The sequence below is a fragment of the Neofelis nebulosa genome, chromosome 1, assembly GCF_028018385.1.
Source record: "Neofelis nebulosa isolate mNeoNeb1 chromosome 1, mNeoNeb1.pri, whole genome shotgun sequence".
Lineage (NCBI taxonomy): Eukaryota > Metazoa > Chordata > Mammalia > Carnivora > Felidae > Neofelis > Neofelis nebulosa.
The window spans coordinates 118,706,565-118,714,716 of NC_080782.1; positions in this window are offsets into that span (position 1 = coordinate 118,706,565).

An 8,152-nucleotide genomic window follows, 5' to 3' on the forward strand; every position below is an offset into this window, starting at 1 on the left:
CTTCTGAGAGAAGTAGTTTGTATCATTTTTTATTTTTTATTTTTTTATTTTTTGGTCTTTTAACAAATTACTGCTATTTCCTAGAAGCTTCCTTTTTTAAGTTTATTTATTTATTTTGAGAGACAGAGACAGAGACAGAGAGCAACTGGGAGAGGGGCCGAGAGAGGGAGAGAGAGAATCCCAAGCAGGCTCCACACTTTCAGTGCAAAGCCTGGTGTGACTCACCAACTGTGAGCTCATGACCTGCGCTGAGACCAAGAGTCAGACACTTAACTAGCTGAACCACCCAGGTGCCCCCTGAAACTTCTAGTCTTTCAGATTAACACAAAAGTGTTAGTATGTTTCTTTCATGAAGGGTACTTTATCTAGCAACTTTTCATATTATATCCATTATGGACTTAGCAGTAAAGAAAAAAGTGAATTAGCTTGTTTTACTGTTTTAAAAAAAACAGAACTCATGATGATTTAAAAAAACACATGAGAATATTTTGAGTTAATTATGATCACTAAGTATTTTGTATAAAGAATAAATAGGTCTTGTATTTATAAGGATTTTTTTTAACTTTAATATATTCGATTAACCACCAATAATATTTTTTTCAAGGCTAATGTCAATGGTTTAGAAGCAGTTTATGTAACCATCTACACTAAATTTAGGTATTTTAATATTTTTTTTTTTAAGTAGGCTCCACGCCCAGCACAGAAACCAATGTGGGGCTTGACCTCACAACCCTGAGGTCAACACCTGAGCTGATATCAAGAGTCAGACGTTTAACTGACTGAGCCACGCAGGTGCCCTGAAATTTAGGCATTTTAAGGATTTTCCCCCCAGAAATCTTCATTTATCAAATTTGTCTCGAGTCCAATTGTGTTTAAAGATTATGCCCACTGTATTGCAGATTTATTCTTTTACTCTCGCTGGAATGTCTTTTGATATTATTGTCTGTGCCGTTCCTTGTCATATGAGGAAAAAATATTAGGTATTGAATGACATTGGAGAAAAACATTTCCATTTCTTGAAGGGCTCAATTTGTGCAGAGACCAATTCTGATAACCCTAAGAAACCTGAATTCTAATCTTCAGGATATGTCAAGAGATTTTACTGAACTTCTTTATTTTGCAACATTTTGACATCACTGGGCCAAAATGAATGCTGTGTCATAGAGTCATTGAAGTAAGTCATAGAGTGTTAGAACTGAAAGATGCCTCAGAGATCAAGTGTAAGTCATTATTTATCTGCTGAAGCCTGGCAGCATAGCCTGGCAGGTAAGCTTACATACTGTCAAGCTAGATAAACCAGGTTAGTTTTCCAGTTTTTCCATTTGCTTCTTGGGGATCTTGTCCAGTTACTCAGCCTCAGTTTCCTCATCTGTAAAATGGAAGTAATAATGTGTCTACTTTCTAGTCTTATTGTGAGATATTTAGATGAAACAATCTTAGAAAATCCTGTATATAGCATAGTACCTGGCGAGTGGTAAGCCTTCAGTAGGTGTTACTTATTAATAATTAATTTAAAAAAAGCCCCAGGATATATTGGCTTAAGATTACTCTCAGCTATAATCATGTCCTTAGTATTGGTTTCTGTGAGGCCACCATCGTGTTGTTTGTCCTCCTTTAGATTCTTTTGCTGCTCTCAATCTGCACAACCTTGATTATTCCCCAAGAAATTATTCCTCAAGTAATCTTTCCTGGTGCCTAAATACAAACTTACTTAACTTAAAGCTAAGTTAAGTTTAACTTAACTTATAGGCAAATTAAACTGTATGTGCTTGGCAAAAAATCAAAAAGCAAATGAGGAAGGAAAATAATTTTAATATTGTGCATGATTATGCCTATTTTATAAAATGAGCCTGTGAACTTGTGTTGCCTTGGATTAAGTGTGAGTTGGGATTCATGGATCCTCTGTTCCTGCAAGTTCATTTCCTTGGTCTCTCTTAGAATGAGCATCTTGCTGGGCTGAACATGCTTCTTGTGTTTAAAGATATCTAAGTTTCGTACAAGGAAGCCTTTAAGCATAAGCCCATTGCTTCACCTGGTGCTCCACTGAAGGAACAGCAATTAGTTGAAATGCCAAAGGAAAAACAGGTTGCTTTGGGCTAATGGCGTTGATAGGAAATTGATACCTTCCTAAAGGATTTTAATTCTTTTTAAGTTGTGAAATATGCCCAGACACAAAAACTGAATAACGATAAGAAATATTTCATATACACACAAAATATTAAAAACACTAAAAGTTAAATTCACAAAAATATTAGCAATAGCAAACCGGTCTGCCAATAGAGCAAAAACCTATATAATCACCACTCAAAGAACAGCACAACGCTGGCACTTCAGAAGCCTACCTAGTGCCTTCTCGCATAAAGACAAGCTTGCATCCCGTTCAGTATACAATCGTTTCTATACATGTTCTATGTGAACCTGAAAACAGTGTCTATTCTGCAGTTATAGAGTTCTGTATATGTCCTTCAGGTCATAGTTGCAGACTGAACTGTTCAAATGTGTATACTACAGTTTTCTTGCTTTGGTTTTGAGAAGGGTACTAAAATCTACCAAGATCATGGATTTACATTTTCCTCCTTACAGTTCACATAGTTTTCGTTTCATATATTTTGATGCTGTGTCATTAGGTGTGTATCAATTTAAATTGTTATCTTCCTGGTAAATTGGCCTTTTTCCTTTTTTAAAAAAATGTTTATTTTTTTTGAGAGAGAGGGAGAGAGAGCGCGAGAGAGCGCGTGTACAAGTGGGGCAGAGAGTGAAGAGATAGCTGCCAGCACAGACCCCAGTCTGGGGCTTGATCTCAACTGTGAAATCATGACCTGCACCAAAACCAAGAGTCACACGCTTAACCAACTGAGCCACCCAAGCACCCCAAACTTTTAGGAAGTGTTCCTCTGTTTTTAGAAGTTTTTTGCCTAAAGGCTATGATACTATCATAATAACATCAGTTCCCTTTTGGTTAGTGTTCCAGTGGAATACCTTTCTCCATCCTTTTAACCTTCTGTAGCTTTATTTTATTTTAACATTTTATTTTGACAAATTTTAAACGTACAGAAAAGTGGAAAGATTGACCAACAAGCAGCCATATACCTGTTACCTAGATTTACCAGTTGCTAACATTTTGCCACTTTTGCTTTCTCTCTCTCTACATATGCAGTTTTTAAAGTTTATTTATTTATTTTGAGAGAGACAGAGCATGAGCAGGGGAAGGGCAAAGAGATAGAAATAGAATCCCAAGCAGGCTCCACTCTGTCAGCACTGAGCCCAGTGCAGGGCTTGAACTCATGAGACATGAGACCACGACCCGAGGGAAAATCAGCAGCTGGATGCTTAACCGACTGAGCCACCCAGGTGCTCCTCTAAATATGCATTTTTATTTATTTATTTTTTATTTAAAAAAAATTTTTTTTTAATGTTTATTTATTTTTGAGACAGAGAGAGACAGAGCATGAATGGGGGAGGGTCACAGAGAGGGAGACACAGAATCCGAAGCAGGCTCCAGGCTCTGAGCTGTCAGCACAGAGCCTGACATGGGGCTTGAACTCACAGACTGTGAGATCATGACCTGAGCCGAAGTCAGATGCTTAACCAACTGAGCCACCCAGGCGCCCCTAAATATGTATTTTTATATAAAGCTTTTATTTTGGGATACTTTTAGATTTACAGAAAAGTTACATCTATTAAACAGAGTGTTCCTGTACACGCTTCAATCAGTTTCTTCTCATGTTAACAGACATCTCATATAATAACCTTGGTTCTGTTGTCAGAGGTGAATAATTAGCATTGGTATTTTACTATTAACTACATTATAGGCTTTATTTGGATTTCAGCAGTTTTTCGACTGATATCATTTTGCTATTATAGGATCCAACCCAGGATACCATTTTGCATTTAGAATATACTTTTAAAAAACTCTGAACCATTTGACGCTAAGTTGCACACACCATGACACTTTACTTTTCGATACTTTAGCACGTAACTCCTAAGAACTAAGACAGTCTCCTGTATAATCACTATATATACACACACATACATATATTTTGCTCAAGAAATTTAATGTGATGCAATAATTTTAGGTAATAAGCTTTCTTAATAAAAATGAAGTAATAAAATTTCCTGATAACTCATTAATAATTTTTTTAAAACTCTTAGGATCTAATTAAAGATCAAGCATTACATTTTGTGATCATGTCTCTTGACCTCCTTCAAACTAAGAAAATTTCTCAGCTTTTCTTCTTTGGTCTTTCATGACTAGCATATTTGAAGACTGTGGCAGTTATTAGTACTTTGTCTCACAATCTGGATTTGACTATTTTCTCATTATTAGATTCAGATTTAAAATTTTTGGCAAGACCGACTACCTGGGTGACATTTCCCATTGTATCACATCAGGATGGCTATATTGATACATTGGTGTGTTTCCATTACTGGTTAAAGTGGTGTTTTCAGGTTTCTCCATTGAAAAGATACCTTTTCCTTTTTATAATGAGTAAGGTGATATTTTGAGACTTACATGAATATCCTGTTTACCTGCAAACTTGCATGGAATGGTAGCATTCATTGGTCATGTTTTCTGCCATTTATTATTACATTGGTAGTTGTAATAAGTTGATTCTTTTTTTTTTTTTTTAATGTTTACTTATTTTGACAAGGAGAGAGAGGGAGAGAGAATACAAACAGGGGAGGGGCAGAGAGAGAGAATCCCAAGCAGGCTGTGTACTGTCAGTGCAGAGCCTGACGCTGGGCTCGATCTTGAGATCATGACCTGAGCTGAAATGAAGAGTCAGACGCTTAACCAACTGAGCCACCCAGGCGCACCAGTAAGGTGAGTACTTAATTTTGCCATTTCTTTTACATTTATTAGATATTGTTCTTCTTTAAAGAAGAGTCTTCCCTTTTGCTCTCAATTTTTTTCTTTCATCATTCTTTTCAAATCACTATGTACTGATGGACTCTTTCTGTTCATATATGCTGTAATCTCAATACATTTACTCATTTCAGAATTACCAGTCCAATAACCACTGTTGACAACACATCTACTAAGTAGAGGTCAGGTTTTTTTGAGTAAGTAAAATAGAAGGTTTGAAAAGTCAAAACTTGATCCACTTAGAGAATTTTTACTCTGGTTGAACCATATTCCCAGCTAACCATTCTCATTAGTTTCTGCATTGTCTTTCCTGTGTTTCTTTTTCCAAAAATAAGCACGTGTTTATATGCACTTTTTAAAAACTGCGGTAGAGTTGACACACAATGTTACACTAGTTTTACGTGTATAATAGAGTGATTCAGCAAGTCTTTGTGTTAGGCTCTGCTCACAAATGTAGCTACTGTCCCTGACCGTACAACACTGTTACAGTCCCACTGACTGTCTTCCCTGTGCTGTGCCTTTCATTCCCATAATGCATTCATTCCATAACTGGAAGCCTGCACCTCCCACTCCCCTCCATCCACTTTGCCCACCCCCCCAATCCTTTTCCCTCCGGCAGCCACCAGTTTGTCCTCTCCATATATGTACTTTATTTTCTCTTTTCTCATGCAAAAGCAGCGTGTTATATATAAGTATTTTACACCTTGCATTTTTAAGTTAACATAGCTTGGATAGTTTTTCACTTCAGTTCATAGAGATCTTTTTCTTTCCTTCTCCTCCTCCCTTTCCTCTCTCCCTGCCTCTGTCTCCCCCTGCCCTTGTGTCATACTATTGTAAAGGTGTACCACAATTTATTCAACTAATCTATGGTTGGGCGTTTAGATTGTTTCTAAGCTTTTGCTATTTTATAGACTTTGTATAGAATTATATAGTGAGTAACTTTGAGAATACATAGTTTTATATTTGTGGAGGTCTATCTTTTTTTTTTTAAGATTTTATTTTTAAGTAATCTCTTCACCCAACGTGAGGCTCAAACTCAACCCCGAGATCAAAAGTTGCACACTTCACCGACTGAGCCAGCCAGGTGCCCTTATGGAGGGATATCTTAAGAGTAGCTTTCTAGGGGCGCCTGGGTGGCTCGTTAGCCTCTGACTCTTGATTTTGGCTCAGGTCATGATCTCAAGGTTCATGAGAACTAGCCCCATGTTGGGCTCTATGTTGACAGCACAGATCCTGCTTGCGATTCTCTTTCTCCCTCTCTCTCTGCCTTCCCCCCTCTCAAAATAAATAAATGAACTTAAAAAAATGTCTGTTTAAGAGTAAATTTCTAGAAGTGGGCTTGTAAGTCCAAAGGTAAATGCATATATAGTTTTGTTAGCCTATAATCCAGGCAAAAAGGCATTTTAGGCAGAAGTTACAGCAGGTATAAAGGCTCTGAGGCAGGGGCATGTAGCTGCTGTGCTGAGGGAATAGGCATAGTCCCCATGAAGCAACAGGGATGAAAAGTGACCTGCCAAAGATCTTTGCACCAGTGGCAGAGCTCAACTGGGGCCCTGGCTTCCATATAGTCAGCCCATTGCAACACACTTATTTTGTTTGTTTTTTTAATGTTTGTTTATTTTTGAGAGAGAGACCAAGAGAGAGCAGAGGAGGGGCAGAGAGTGGGAGACACAGAATCCAAAGCAGGCTCCAGGCTCCGAGCTGTCAGCACAGAGCTCGACGTGGGGCTCAAACCCACAGACCCCGAGATCATGACCTGAGCTGAAGTTGGACGCTGAACTGACTGAGCCACCCAGGTGCCCTGCAACGCACTTACTAAACAAAGAACACATGCGTGCAAAACAGAAATGTATTTGACCAGAGCCCGTGTTGTCAGGGCTATCAGGGAAGGGTGGAGAGAAGTTTATATGGACCAGAGTCCAGTAAGACTCCAGAGATGAGGCAGAACATAATGTTTAAGATTGGAGTAACAGTTGAAGCAGAGCAGGGCCATATTCCTAACTTTTAGAACTAGGTGTGGATAAGGGCTTGGAGGTAATGCCAGGAGTGGAATCTTTATCTGAGAGGAATGAGAAGAAAACTGGAAACAGGTGAGTAAACTGGGCCGTATTATAAAGATTTTCAGATTCCAGGATGAAATTTGAAGTTGATTTGTCTGGAGAATTACTGCCACTTTTTGATGTGTGGATGAGGTGATAAGTGTCTTCTCTAGTTTGTGGTCATTTTGTCCATCTCTTTTCACCGTGAAAAATTCATTCATTTAGTTGTTGTAATGATTATTTAGGAGACATCTATGTGCCTGGCTCTGGTAGGGTCTCATTGTTAGCTGATACTTCGTCACATTGTTTTCTCTCCTTGATGTATTTGGACATAACTTCACATCAGGGGTGCCTGGGTGGCTTAGTCAGTTAAACGTCCAACTCTTGATTTTGGCTCAGGCCATGATCTCACGATTCTGAGATCGAGCCCGTGTCAACATGGAGGCTGCTTGGGATTGTCTCTCTCCCAGCTCTCCCCTCTCTCTCTACCTTTCCCCTGTTCTCTCCTTCTCTCAAAATAAATTAAAAAAAAGGAAAAAAAAAAGACTCAGAGGCCACCTAAGACTTGCAGCATCAATTAAGTTTTCTAATTGCCCACTATTAGGCTTACAGCTAGATTGGTTATAAGGTGGGAACCCCTTCTCTAACTTCCAAAAAAAAAAAAAAAAAAAAAAAACCAGGCTAGGACGTGATCCTTGCTCCTAAGGGCTTAAGGAATGTACTGCATTTTCACTTTGGAGGAGCAGGTGGTATTTGTTCTTCTGTCCCTCATTCTCCTTATCCTGGGTCCTGTTTAGAGCTGTCCTGTGCAGTAGTTGAGCTACTAACCACGTGTGTCTAGAGTACTTGGAAGATTGCTGGTCTGAACTGAGGTGTGCTGTAAAAGTGTAGAACATGCTTTCCACTTCACAGACTTAGTATGACAAAGAGAATATAAAATGTCTCTGTAATAATTTCCTTTGATATCAATTACGTGCTGAGACAATGCTTTGGGTATATTGTGTTAAAAATACATTAAGGGACGCCTGGGTGGCTCAGTCAGTTAAGCGTCCGATTCTGGGTTTCAGCTCAGGTCATGATCTTGCAGTTGGTGAGATCAAGCTCCAGGTCAGGCTCTGCCCTGACAGCATGGAACCTATTTGGGATTCTGTCTCCCTCTCTCTGCCCCTCCCCTGCTCGTGCTGTCTCTCTCTAAATAAATAAACTTAAAAATACATTGAAATTAATTTCATATTTTTTGTTTTTA